The sequence below is a fragment of the Ascaphus truei genome, chromosome 5 (genome assembly GCF_040206685.1).
Source record: "Ascaphus truei isolate aAscTru1 chromosome 5, aAscTru1.hap1, whole genome shotgun sequence".
In the NCBI taxonomy this organism is placed as follows: Eukaryota; Metazoa; Chordata; class Amphibia; order Anura; family Ascaphidae; genus Ascaphus; species Ascaphus truei.
Window position 1 is genome coordinate 24,651,733 of NC_134487.1, and position 13,670 is coordinate 24,665,402.

The 13,670-nt window shown below is 47.9% G+C and overlaps 1 protein-coding gene across 2 annotated transcripts in view; it reads right to left on the reverse strand.

Moving 5' to 3' along the window:
- CCDC3 (coiled-coil domain containing 3) overlaps nt 1-13,670 on the reverse strand; it is a 125,217-nt gene that overhangs the window by 24,342 nt on the left and 87,205 nt on the right. The window lies entirely within an intron of this gene.

A 13,670-nucleotide genomic window follows, 5' to 3' on the forward strand; every position in this document is an offset into this window, starting at 1 on the left:
ACAGTGGACAGGAGGGGGATGACGGACAGTGGACAAAAGGGACGGACGGACAGTGGACAGGAGGGGGGGGACAGACAGTGGACAGGAGGGGGGATGGACAGTGGACAGGAGGGGACGGACGGAGTGGACAGGAGGGGACGGACGGACAGTGGACAGGAGGGGGGGACAGACAGTGGACAGGAGGGGGGGACGGACAGTGGACAGGAGGGGTGGATGGACAGTGGACAGGAGGGGGGGATGGACAGTTGACAGGAGGGGGGACGGACAGTGGACAGGAAGGGGGGACAGCAGACAGGAGGGAGGGGGGGACAGTGGACAGGAGGGGGGGACAGTGAACAGTGGACAGGGGGGACAATGGACAGTGGACAGGGGGGGACAGTGGACAGGAGGGGGGACAGTGGACAGGAGGGGGGGCAGTCGACAGGAGGGGGGCAGTCGACAGGAGGGGGGGACAGTGGACAGGAGGGGGGGACAGTGGACAGGAGGGGGGGACAGTGGACAGGAGGGGGGGCAGTGGACAGGAGGGGGGCAGTGGACAGGAGGGGGATGACAGTGGACAAGAGGGGGGGACAGTGGACAGGAGGGGGGACAGTGGACAGGAGGGGGGGACAGTGGACAGGAGGGGGGGACAGTGGACAGGAGGGGGGGGAGTGGACAGGAGGGGGGGAGAGTGGACAGGAGGGGGGACAGTGGACAGGAGGGGGGGGCAGTGTACAGGAGGGGGGGGACAGTGGACAGGAGGGGGGGACAGTGGACAGGAGGGGGGACAGTGGACAGGAGGGGGGGCAGTGGACAGGAGGGGGACAGTGGACAGGAGGGGGGGGACAGTGGACAAGAGGGGGACAGTGGACAGGAGGGGGGGACAGTGGACAGGAGGGGGGGACAGTGGACAGGAGGGGGGGACAGTGGACAGGAGGGGGGGACAGTAGACAGGAGGGGGGAGAGTGGACAGGAGGGGGGGACAGTAGACAGGAGGGGGGAGAGTGGACAGGAGGGGGGGAGAGTGGACAGGAGGGGGGACAGTGGACAGGAGGGGGAGACAGTGTACAGGAGGGGGGACAGTGGACAGGAGGGGGGGACAGTGGACAGGAGGGGGGGACAGTGGACAGGAGGGGGGACAGTGGACAGGAGGGGGGGACAGTGGACAGGAGGGGGGGACAGTGGACAGGAGGGAGAGGACAGTGGACAGGAGGGAGGGGACAGTGGACAGGAGGGAGGGGACAGTGGACAGGAGGGGGGGGGACAGTGGACAAGAGGGTGGGGACAGTGGACAGGAGGGGGGGACAGTGGACAGGTGGGAGGGGACAGTGGACAGGAGGGGGGGGACAGTGGACAGGAGGGGGGTACAGTGGACGGGGGGTGGACAGGAGGGGGGGGGGGACAGTGGACAGGAGGGGGGGGGGAACAGTGGGACACACACACACACACCAGTCCAGTGCACAGTGGCGCCTTTCTCCGGGCACAGGCCCGCGCCCCCCCCCCCGCAGTCCCATGCGGCGCCTTTCTCGGGCGCATGCCCTGCCCCCCGCAGTCCCGTGCGGCGCCGCACCCTACGGGTGAGTGGTACGGGTGAGGGGGGTGAGTGGTATGGGTGAGGGGGGTGATTGGTATGGGTGAGCGGGGGTGAGTGGTACGGGTGAGGGGGGTGGGCTGCCCCCTCCAGGCCGTCCGTTACGCCCCCTCGCGGCCGTCCGTTCCGCCGCTTGCGGCGGGAGTCACCGGGGTGAGGGAGGTGGGAGGTGGTGTGTGTGGTGCTGTGGGAGGGGAGGCTGGAGGAACAGGGGTGTGAGGCAGCGGTTTGGGCGGGAGGTGCTGTGTGTGGTGCTGTGCTGTGTGGAGGGGAGGCTGGAGGCGCGAGGCGGCGGTTTGGGTGGGAGGTGGTGTGTGTGCGTGTGTGGCAGTTAGGTGAGGCGGCAGTTGGGTGACGTCAGAGCCACCAATCTGATTGGCCAGAGGCTGAGGACCAATCAGATTTACCGCAGCTAATACCAACCTTTCGATTTTATATATTAAGCTATATATATCTATATATATAGTCGAGGGGGTTCCCGTGCGTCTCCTTCTCCTGAATTGCCTACAGTGCTCCATAATGTCCAGCGTCTTATTGAAATTATTAAAATCTGGAATTATTAAAATTATATAAAATCGCTTTATTAAAATCTGGAATTAATAGCCCATAACATTTGTACGATATAGGTCCTATACACGTCCCGTACTATAAGGGTGGACATAGCCGCTTTCTGTAACCATATGACCAATATCAAGCATAAAAGTTGATTGAACGGAGCAACTAAGACCAGCTTCTCACAACCAAGGTCAGATATCTCACTCATCGTAGTTCATGGTAACTTTTCATACCGTATAAAGCCTCATGACAAAAGGACCTCAAGCAAACCTGTTTTTTTTTTTCCTCTTAACATTCACCGGATACAAGAAGAAAAAAAAAAGAACTATCAGACTTTAGACTACTTGTCTGCATCCTGGACTTAGCAAGCTCTACTCCTTTTATTGCTGAACATCTGATGGACCCTGATCGTTGCTAAATGCGGGAAGCTGGATGGTGCAAGTCTAGTAAATGCTGGGATATTTAATAATGCATTAAAAGTTTGATACTCCAAATGATTTCATCTGACATGCAAGATGTCTCAAAGCATATGTATGGCGTGCCTTCGTTCAATTTTTATGAGTGGATTAAAATAGCATATCATGCATGTGGTGAAATACAAATCCAAGTTCCAAGTGCCTGTACGTGTCTGCTAGGTTTATGAGAAACACGTTGGATGCCTCTACCTCCCTGACATTTCTGAAGCTGTTTTACTCTGACTACTAATGGCAAATGTAATTTAAGGGACATCGAGTGCTTCTCTTTTTCTTTCTAACATACTGTACCACTAAAGCACAAAATCCCACATTGAACTAACTCTATTTTAATCAAACACTGGAGACTGGGAAACACTACTGGCTGAAGGGTGGGAATTTATCTTGTGAATAACCCCCGATAAGCCTGATACGGTATAAATATACACCAGTGAGAGTCAGCACGCCGAAGATAAGTAGCAAGGTATAGCAAAGGTGCAAGGAACCCAAAGAGAACCCTAAATCCCTCAGTATATATGGAGGAACATGAAGGAACGGAAACCGCACACTGAAAAAGGCCTGATACAGTATGCTCACGTAAAATGGGCTCTGCAACAGCGGATGTTCGTACTATATCAAATACAGCACTTGTCTTATCGATATGCATAAGCAATTCATACAATATGGTTATGTCAGGGGGTGTGGACGCATCCAGAAAAAAAAGTAGCTAAGTGCCTATAATATTGATGTAAAGCAAAAGAAATATTGACATAATATATTTCAGCTACAGTATGTGTCACGATTGTGAATCATAGCTGCACTACATCCTCGCACCACTATTGTCCTGATGTGTTATGCATAGAGTACACAGGCATTGCTAACTAAACATTAACAATATGGTCAGTTACAAACATGAAACAGAGGCTAAAATTCCGCTACGCGCTGTCTTCCAACTTCTATTTATATGGTCACTACAACTGGGCACATGGCAGGCCGCTCCTTCTAATTAGGTCTTCAGCTTACGAGCAGCACAAGATGAGGTAATGGCTTGTCTCCCTTCAGGGACCACACAAAGTGGATTTGAAGCCATCATGTTGGCTAGAATAATATGTAGGTTGCATTCATGTATATTTGTCTTGAATCTGATCCCTTTGTACAGATGAAAGTGCAGCTCCCCCCACCCTCCCCCCCCCCCCGTCCACACACACTGTTCATATTTTCTTGTGTTTTAGAAATGCTATTTACTTTACAGTTTCCCCCTAAGCACAGCATCCACTGTGAAAATATCCATGTCATGTCTATGTTGTGGAAATACTGATGATCAATATTTTCTTTTGAGTCTTAAAAATGATCATTCCTTTAAAGGTGCAGTCAGTCACTGCAGGGCCGGCCTTAGCCATTTCAGCGCCCAGTGCAAAAACATTTTTTGTGCCCTCTCGCCCTCGATAGGGGCCTCGCCCGTTTTTTTTAATAAACATTCACTATAACCTACATGTATGTTTTCTTGCGTTTTCCTTATTAAAAATATGTAAAGGTCGCTGGGTATCTCTCTCCCTTCCCCCTCTCCCCTCCCTATCCCACCTCCATGTCCCCCTTGTCCCTTCTCTCTCTCTCATCCCTTCTCTCCCCCCATCCCTTATCTCTCCCATCCCTTCTCCCTCTCTCTCCCATCCCTTCTCCCTCTCTCTCCCGTCCCCTCTCTCTCTCCCGTCCCCTCTCTCTCTCCCATCCCCTCTCTCTCTCCCATCCCTTCTCCCTCTCTCTCCCATCCCCTCTCTCTCCCATCCCCTCTCTCTCTCCCATCCCTTCTCTCTCTCTCTCTCTCTCTCTCTTCACCCATCCAATCTCTCTCTTTAGTCCTCTCTCTCTCTCTCCAGTCCTTTCTCACTCTCTCCCCCCAATACCCTCTCTCTCTCCCATCCCCTCTCTCTCTCCCATCCCCTCTCTCTCCCATCCCCTCTCTCTCCCATCCCCTCTCTCTCTCTCTCTCTCTCTCTCTCATCCCCTGAACCCCTAAACAGGTATATGTTTCTATACCTGTATCCTGATTCTTTTTTAGTACCCAAGTACGAGTATAGCACATTCTGATCTTTAGAAGTAATTTTCTTGAAATGTAGTTTGAATGCAAAAAAACATACTGACCCCGGTCCTTAGCACAGCGTATTAGTATTAAAACATGATGAATGTGGTTTTTTTTCCCCAGCTCTGACTCTTTACCGTTTACAGCGTTATACCCTTTATACTGTGGATTACAAGTCATATTGATTCCAATATTTTACAGGCTACAGAAGAATATTGGTTGCGTGTTTCCTTGTTTATATTCCTAAATAAATTTCCCATTTAAATGGAGACGTGGTGAATGGGAATTTGGTGGCGTAATGAAGAAAGCCGAGTAGAATGCACCAGCTGTTTTTAAGACTTTTCAGCGCCTAGGAACATCTGCATTTCATTTCCTATTCAATGCACAGTTCTGCAAGAATTACTAGCATTGTATTTATGAAAACCCATGTGTTGAATGTGGCAATAAATTACCAACTTTAATTAGATGTGTGTGACAAGCCAGACTTATAGCTGGTGTGGAAGACCTTCTGATTCCAGCAATTACTTCGACTCAGGCGCAGTACAGTATCTGTATTAGTACTGTTCATTATAGAATTTGGTTTTCCCAAACAAGATTCTGCAGCTAGCAAGTCTTCAGCTATTGCTATCAATATTAAACCTGAAACATCCTTTTTTATACATTAAATTGACTAACTCCTGTAGTGGCAAAATATATTGTCACTCAAAGTGCCATAGACATTTTTGACTCTAGTGTCCAATGATCAATCTGTCCTACATGGAAGAGAAAGTTCCCATCTCCATTCAGATCACACTCTCAGCTTTGAGGGACTGAGGGTGCCTGATGAGCTAAACCCCACTATTCTTAGCTCAGAGGGCACCTCACAGTTGCTAAGCCATTCAACCTTTAAAAAAGAAAAAAATCCTTTTGATAAAGCAATATGGCCGCCGGTTCAGCCTCACTCACCATCCAATAGAATTCAATAACGCCACTGGAGTATGATGTCACAGCTTCCTATTGGATGACCCTGGCAAACTCAAAAGGTTAATTTCTCTGGAACTAAGGGGTTCCAGGATCTGAGAATAGTGCGTTTCAGATTATTTGAAAACATTTCACAAAAAACCTGTGGATTGGTGCTTGAAGAGGTTAGACATCATTCTAAATACTCTTTTAGTGTTAATATATAATTCTACGTTGCATCTATTCTGATCAGCTCCTGCAAAAGAGACATTTGAAGAGCACTGACAGGAGCGGAGAAACGCATTGCAACGAGATGCATCCAGTCTTGGGTTTAGTCCTACTACGGTTCCCATGTTTGTTGCAAAAAAAAAAAAAAACCTCCAGGGGCTGAGAAGTCTCCAAAAAAAAAGAGTAAGAAACTGTACATCATTTTGTACGTCTAATGCTGATGCAAACGAAAGACATTGTAAGGAAGTGCCATGAAGCAAGCTGGACTTTTCAGAAGGTCGATGTAGTCCTGTAGATCCAGTGCTCAAGGGCCACCAACAGCTCAGGTTTTAAGGCTATCCCTGCTTCACCACAGGTGACGCGGTCATTGACTGAGCCACTGATCGAGCCACCTGTGCTGAAGCAGGGATACCCCTAACACCTGGCCTGTTGGTGTAACTTCTCACCCTTATATCTCCATCTGCCCTATGTCTTTTTCTGAGCTCCCCTATTATAATAAAAGGCGGCTGGGTGTCTGTGACAGTGATCTACAACTCTGGCTAGATAGTGAACTAGGGCTACAAAAGGGTTAATATATACATAACACTACCTACCCGCACCCTATATACAAAAGAGACTAGTGGAGTATTGCTTAAAAAACACTATTTTTATGGCACGTTTATTGTTTAGGGTATTGGTACCAAGATCTAGAGCCCTATTAGTCAGCTTTGTCTAATAGAGCTGTAAATCACTCTTATAGTGGAGGTTATTAGATGTGTTGGGGTAGGGGAGTGTGTGATGGGAGTTGATGCCCCGGAGAGGATTGTTGGGCCGGGGGTGGGGGATGTGGATGCTTACCCTATGTAACACTAAGTCACCAGCTAGACATGGGTTGCCCATACTGTAGCTAGCCACAAGAGCTACTACATGGTTAATATATATTTAAAATCTAATCTTGTTATTCTTCCTCCTGTCCAAGCCCTATTTCAGAGTCTGGATGGGGAGTAACTCCAGGTTTAGTCATGACTGAAATAACTGTTACTTCCTTGCATTCATTTTAAAGGAACTTCGTGGATCGGGAATGCGTATCATTTAGCCTTGTTAATGTGTCGTTTACACATAACGCTTGCATTGTAATGGGATTAAATCCTGGAAGCATCATGCTATTTGCCTTTAGGCTGCGCTTATAGTGCCGGTGACGCGATGGTGCCATCACGTCGCGGCAAAACAAATGCACTATAAGCGCACACGATGGCGACAAAGCGACGGAGCGCCAGTGCTACCAGAAATCTGGTAGTCACTGTTATGATTTTTTCGCCGATGGTCTCCCCTTGCGGCCAATCGGGAGCTTGTCCGTGCCTCTGCCCTCCAATTTTATGACTGCAAGGCCAGTGACGTTGCCCAAAACCCTAGTATAACTTTTGCAAATGGTGACGTCATCGGTCGCGCCGCCGTCGCCGGCACTATAAACGCGGCCTTAGTGTGTAGAGAGTTATGATTAAGGGCATTAAATTAGGTTAACGTAATGATCATGGGTCTAACGAAGCTTAGTGAATCTGGTCCTCTCTCTATATCTCTACCATTCGTCATTTAGCACGTTCATTATACTCCGTGCATTACAAAATAAAATACTGGTTAAACAGCAGTGTTTGCCAACAGAAGGATAAGTGCTTCAAGCCTAATTGAAAATAATGTGAGCAGATCCCTGCCTTTGTCAATTTAAATGCAATATAGGGGGATACAGTGGGATTAAATGTATATTATGTGTCATGATATAGCCATGTAATGATTATTTCGTGGGAACAGTATGGCAACTAAGGGGTTAGCCTTGTCCTAAGTGTGCTAATGTACATCCAGCCCCATATGGTAATAGGTTGCAGGCCCACTAATAAACCCATTAAGAAAATACTTTGCTTTTCATTCATTGCGGTTGTGGGATAGAGTGAGCATGAGACATGGTCTGACTACTTCAGGGTCCCCCATACTACGTCTGATTAGCAACCCAATGTTTAAACCAGGGTGTGCCTCCCATAGGCATCAATGATGGGGAAAAAAGCGGTATTTTACAAATTGGAGACATGTTATCCAGGTCTGTGGTCAAATCGCACTCACAAATGCAAGAGAAGCATCAGATGCCTGATGTGGATCTGTTTAGGTATAGTTTAGGCATTTCATAACTCAACATCTAACTATTAACACAATTAACACCACCACTAGTTTTGAAGTGATATGCCTTTCCGACCATTATGTAAGGGTTTGATCTCCATATTGAACCAGATCCTCCTACCCCCCTGTATGCATAACCCCTCGAATTATATTAAACGTTAGGTTGAAGACCTGGGCGAACACCAGGACCTGAACACATGGGAAATTATCTGGGAAGCAATATCTGCCATCTCTATAAATGCACATATAAAAGAGAATGCATATAAAGTATTGTATCTCACGCCCGATAGGCTTACTGCAATTCATAAAAACTCTTCCCCTGATTGTGCCCCTCTCTTCACAGACCCAGAAACAATGTTCCATAGATGGTGGGAGTGCCCATTTCTGAGGTTTTGCAAAATCCGTCCCAGGTTTTCTGAGTCCGGACCGGGATTTTGCTCTAGCTCGCCTTCTGTGGCAGGATCCTCCATTTTTGCTCCTGGCAGCTTCCTTTAAAAGGACAGCCCTATAAGCAGGAAGTTGCCGAGCAAAGTTTCAGTTCATGCTGAGTACATGCAACGCACTTACCTTTTATCTTCCTCGTTACCAGACCCGGCTACATACCTCGACCACCCCTGTCTTCCGCCTGCCTCGACCTCTGCATTCTCACCAACAATGCTACTCTGCTGCCAGCCCTGACCTTCGGCTTACGATTCACTACTCTGTCAGGACTCTGTCTCTCGGCTCAGGTCGGTTCTTTCATATTCCTGGCTCAGCGTTGCGGGTCCGTTTCCTGCTTGACACGAGCATCGTTACAGCATTGGTGGCAGAGGTTTGGTTGGGAGTCTCAGCACTTCTGAATAGGATCTTGGGTGTAGAGGTGGGGCTAGATTCGTGGTCAGCCCTACTGGGTAAACCATCCCGGAACCTCTCTTACCATAGGCATAAACTCAGCTCCCATATTATAGTAGCAACTAAGGCTCGGGCCATGGTGCCTTCACCCCCGCGGAGGCATGCGGAGGCTGTTAAGTCACCCGCGTGAAGCGGGTGCTTTCCCTGTCCATGGTGGACAGGCCGTGGGGGTATTCTTAGGGGCGTCATGGAACTTGTTCGCCCTCATTGGGCAAACCACTCACGTTACCAGCATGTCGCACCAAGAAATCAGTTTCAACTGATTTCTTGCGCAACACACACCCCCTCCTGCCTCTACCCGCGTGCGCCCGCATGGTCTATGGGTGCAATAAATGCCTTAAGGCAATCTGATGGTGCCCCGTGCGGATGCCTCCGCGCGGTCTCCCACACCATGGACTCAGCCTAAGTGTGCTATAGCAGCCTCCTGGAAAAGCCCAACTCCAAGTACAAAGACAATAATCAATAGGATTTGGCAAATTCTGCATTACGAAAAAATCACAGCATACATTAATGATAATATGCAAAAATTCAGGTAGGTATGGGAGCCGTGGCTGAGTAGTATGATGGAGGTTGGGGGACACCCACTGACACTCGAGCTCTAGGGATTGGGGGGGGGAGTCTCGAGTGTTGATAGGAGAGGTGGGACGGACTGAGCTGGACATGTACACGTGTTTGATAAGGCAAGTGTCAACAGGTCTGGTAATTGAAATATCTGCACAATAGTGCTCAAGAATGCACAAAAAATAAATACATAAATAAAAACCTTGAACGAATAAAGATAAAGAAAACTAGCTGAGATATTTAATTTGAATAGAAGATGTATTCTCTGATGTAATGTTTCATTGTGTGATGTACCATGTTATTCCCCCCCCCCTCCCTTTCCCCTTTATCCCTATAACTCCTTTCCCCTTTTTCTTGATTTCTGTATCCCCAGCAGCTAAAAAAATGGATATGAAACAGCTTATTTTGGATGCAAATAATAAAAAATAAAAAAACAAGTTTAAAAAAACTATTCCAAAAGGAAAGAATAAAGTGATTTCTGGAGCCACATGGCTCAGCTCTGGAGGACTCCCCAGTACAGAATCGAATGGGCAAGGGGATTTCTTCTTTAACCTTAACCTAGGATGCCCATGTTCACATCGTCACATGTGTTATGTGACGAGGTTTGTGATGGAGATTGGATCAAAAAGGTCTGTTAAGTCACTTAAGAAAACGCTAACCTTTCTTAATGTCACATTAAGACTAACGGTGTGTACCTTCAAGGGACACAACATAACATTAAACCATATTTTCTACTGTAGGGAGCAGTGCGTTAACTATAATGGACGTTAGAGATATGCAAATGATATGCCGATGAGGCGTTATCATAACATTGCATATCCACCAAAGTCCGTTAAGATTAAAGTGGGTACTTAACGTTACGTTATTGAAGTTATACCTATACCTGGTATCCAGAAACTGAAATAGGGATTTTGCAGGTATCTGGTTGGGTGCAACACCCAACATTATTTTCCTCTCCTCTCTCAAGTGCAGCACAAACCCTATTTTGGGGTCTCAACAGGAGTAACGCTAAGACTGGCATAACATCACGTTATTGGAAGCCAACACAACATTACGCTATAATAACATCACGTTATTGGAAACCAACACAACATTATGCTATAATAACATCACTTTATTGGAAGCCAACACAATATTACGCTATAATAGTGTACCCCCCTGTAAACAGCACAGGCTATACCTATCTTCCTTCTGCTGTGGTAAGTCCTGTTAAGATCAGGCACCAGTAATCATCCTGGGTTTTCCCCCTTAATAGCCCTATCCTGAATGATAGACGCAGGCCTGGACTCTGCTGCAGGCGTGAGCACGAGGGGAGGTCCTGTTGACATCACGAGGGGTGGGGCTAGCTCTATATTTAGCAGCCAACTCCAGCGAGTAGTGGTCTTCTAGTTCTTCGTTCGAGAGAGCAGTTGTCTTCGTTCGAGAGTAGTCAGAGTCTGGAGTTGCCGGTTAGTTATGCCGGGAGTATGCAGTGCCGTTAACGGGCCATGAGTCAAGAAATCCTGCGGATCGGTCCGAGGATTTGGAGGGGCCTACAGTTTCCCCTGCGCAGAGTGCAGGCGAAAGCAGAGCGGAAAGAATCAGCGTCCTTTAGTAGAGCTGATAGAGTTATAGACTTGGTGGACCAATGCCCTCACCCCACTGCCAGGGGTGATGGGGAGAATCCAAGACCCACCGCGAGGCTACCCTCGGGGGTGGGCCACGGGGTATTGAAGCCCTAACTCAGACCATCCTGCCGGAAGAGTGACTTGGAGGGAAGGAGAGGAGGAATTATTTGGGCGGAGGCGAGTGGCGTATAACCCGTCCTGGCTATTGTGTTGCGGCTGTTGGAAGCCCTTATCGTTGGGATATTGTTGCATTGTCAAATAAAGAGACTATTCTTCATCCGTAAAGACTGTGTGTGACTTGGAAAGTACTACCCTGGGACCCAAGGGGTTCTTCTATACCTGTCCTGTCCCATATTCCTGAGACTATAGAAGATGGAGGCGCTGCACCACCAAGAGATCATGGAGGCTACCACCCCAGAAGCCCGGTCCTGGCTCCCCCACATCGCGGGAAGCTCAGGCCCTCCTGTTCCTCACAGGTACGCACCACACCGCATGTAATCTGCCCTCATGCACCCTAGACACCACCGTAGAGTCTGGGGGAGGGGGGAAAGCAGGGTTACAATAACATCATGCTATTGGAAGCTAACACAACATTATGCTATAATAACATCACGTTATTGGAAGCTAACACAACATTGTGCTATAATAACATCACTTTATTGGAAGCCAACCCAACATTACGCTATAATAACATCACTTTATTGGAAGCCAACACAACATTATGCTATAATAACATCACGTTATTGGAAGCTAACACAACCTTATGCTATAATAATATCACGTTATTGGAAGCTAACACAACATAATGATATAATAACCTCACGTTATTGGAAGCTAACACAACATAATGCTATAATAACCTCACGTTATTGGAAGCCAACACAACATTATGCTATATTATAGGCTAAAGCAGTAAAATTCAGGGCATTATTGAAATCCCTGCTCTCTGATTGGTTAAAATTCCGGGCATTATCCAATCCGTAATGTCCTGAATTTTAGCAGCTTGCAAAGTGCAGTTTTCAATCTGTTTATTTCCAACCAATCAGCTTTCAGAACAGCTGAGACAGGGGAGGGGATTGGTTAGAATTAAGTAACAGCTCTGAGACAGGGCAGGGGATTGGTCAAAAAGTATCAGCCACGGTTTGACTCCTCCCCCTCCCGAGCTGACTGAGGTTTTCTGAGCAGATTCAGTTGAATTGGGGGAGAGGGGGAGTCTGCAAAGAAGTAAGTGGCTGTCTGCAGTTTGTTTGTGGCTGCAGATTGTGTGTGAGTGTGTCAGTAGCAGTGTGTGTGCTGTTGTGTTGTGTGTGTGTGTGTGTGTGTGTGTGTGTGTGTGTGTGTGTGTGTGTGTGTGTGTGTGTGTGTGTGTGTGTATAGAGCTCCAGTGTGTGTGTGTCAGCAGCAGTGTTTATGGGTGTAGCATGTGTGTAGCAGCAGTTTGTGTGTTGTGTGTAGAGGTGCTGTGTATAAGAGTGCAGTGTTGTGTGTGTGTGTGTGGGGGGGGGTGTAGAGGTGCTGTGTTGTGTGTAGACATGGGGGGAGAGTGCAAAGTTTAGTAAGTTGCTGAATTTTTGATTGTGGCTGCAGTGTGTGTGTTGTGCTGTTGCATGTGTAGCAGCAGTTTGTGTGTGTGTAGAGCTGATGTATGTGTGTGTGTGTGTGTGTGTGTGTGTGTGTGTGTGTGTGTGTGTGTGTGTGTGTGTGTGTGTATATAGAGCTCCAGTGTGTGTGTGTGTGTGTGTGTGTGTGTGTGTGTGTGTGTGTGTGTGTGTGTGTGTGTGTGTGTGTGTGTGTGTGTCAGTGTCAGCAGCAGTGTTTATGGGTGTAGCATGTGTGTGTAACAGCAGAGTTTGTGTGTGTAAAGTTGCTGTGTGTGTAGAGCTGCTGTGTTGTGTGTGTAGAGGTGCTGTATTGTGTGTGTAGAGGTGCTGTGTTGTGTGTGTAGAGGTGCTGTGTTGTGAGTGTAGAGGAGGTGCTGTGTTGTGTGTCTAGAGCTCCAGTGTGTGTGTGTGTGTGTGTGTGTGCTTGTGTGTGTAGAGTGTGTGTGTGGTGTGTGCTTGTGTGTGTAGAGTGTGTGTGTGGTGTGTGTTTGTGTGTGTGTGTGTGTGTGTGTGTGTGGCAGCAGTTTTTGTGTGAGCTGGTATGTGTGAGCTGGTGTGTGAGCGTGTGTGTGTGGCAGTGTAGGCCAGTAATGCCCAGTGTTATAGGCCAGTAATGCCCTGTTCTTTGGGGATTATTACTTAAATATCCTCACATTATTGGAAGCCAACACAACATTGTGCTATAATAACATCATGTAGAGATACTGTGTGTGTGTGTGTGTGTGTGTGTGTGTGTGTGTGTGTGTGTGTGTGTGTGTGTGTGTGTGTGTGTGTGTGTGTGTGTGTGTGTGTGTGTCAGTGTCAGCAGCAGTGTTTATGGGTGTAGCATGTGTGTGTAGCAGCAGAGTTTGTGTGTGTAAAGTTGCTGTGTGTGTAGAGCTGCTGTGTTGTGTGTGTAGAGGTGCTGTGTTGTGTGTGTAGAGGTGCTGTGTTGTGTGTGTAGAGGTGCTGTGTTGTGAGTGTAGAGGAGGTGCTGTGTTGTTTGTGTAGAGCACCAGTGTGTGTGTGTGTGTGGTGTGCTTGTGTGTGTAGAGGTACTGT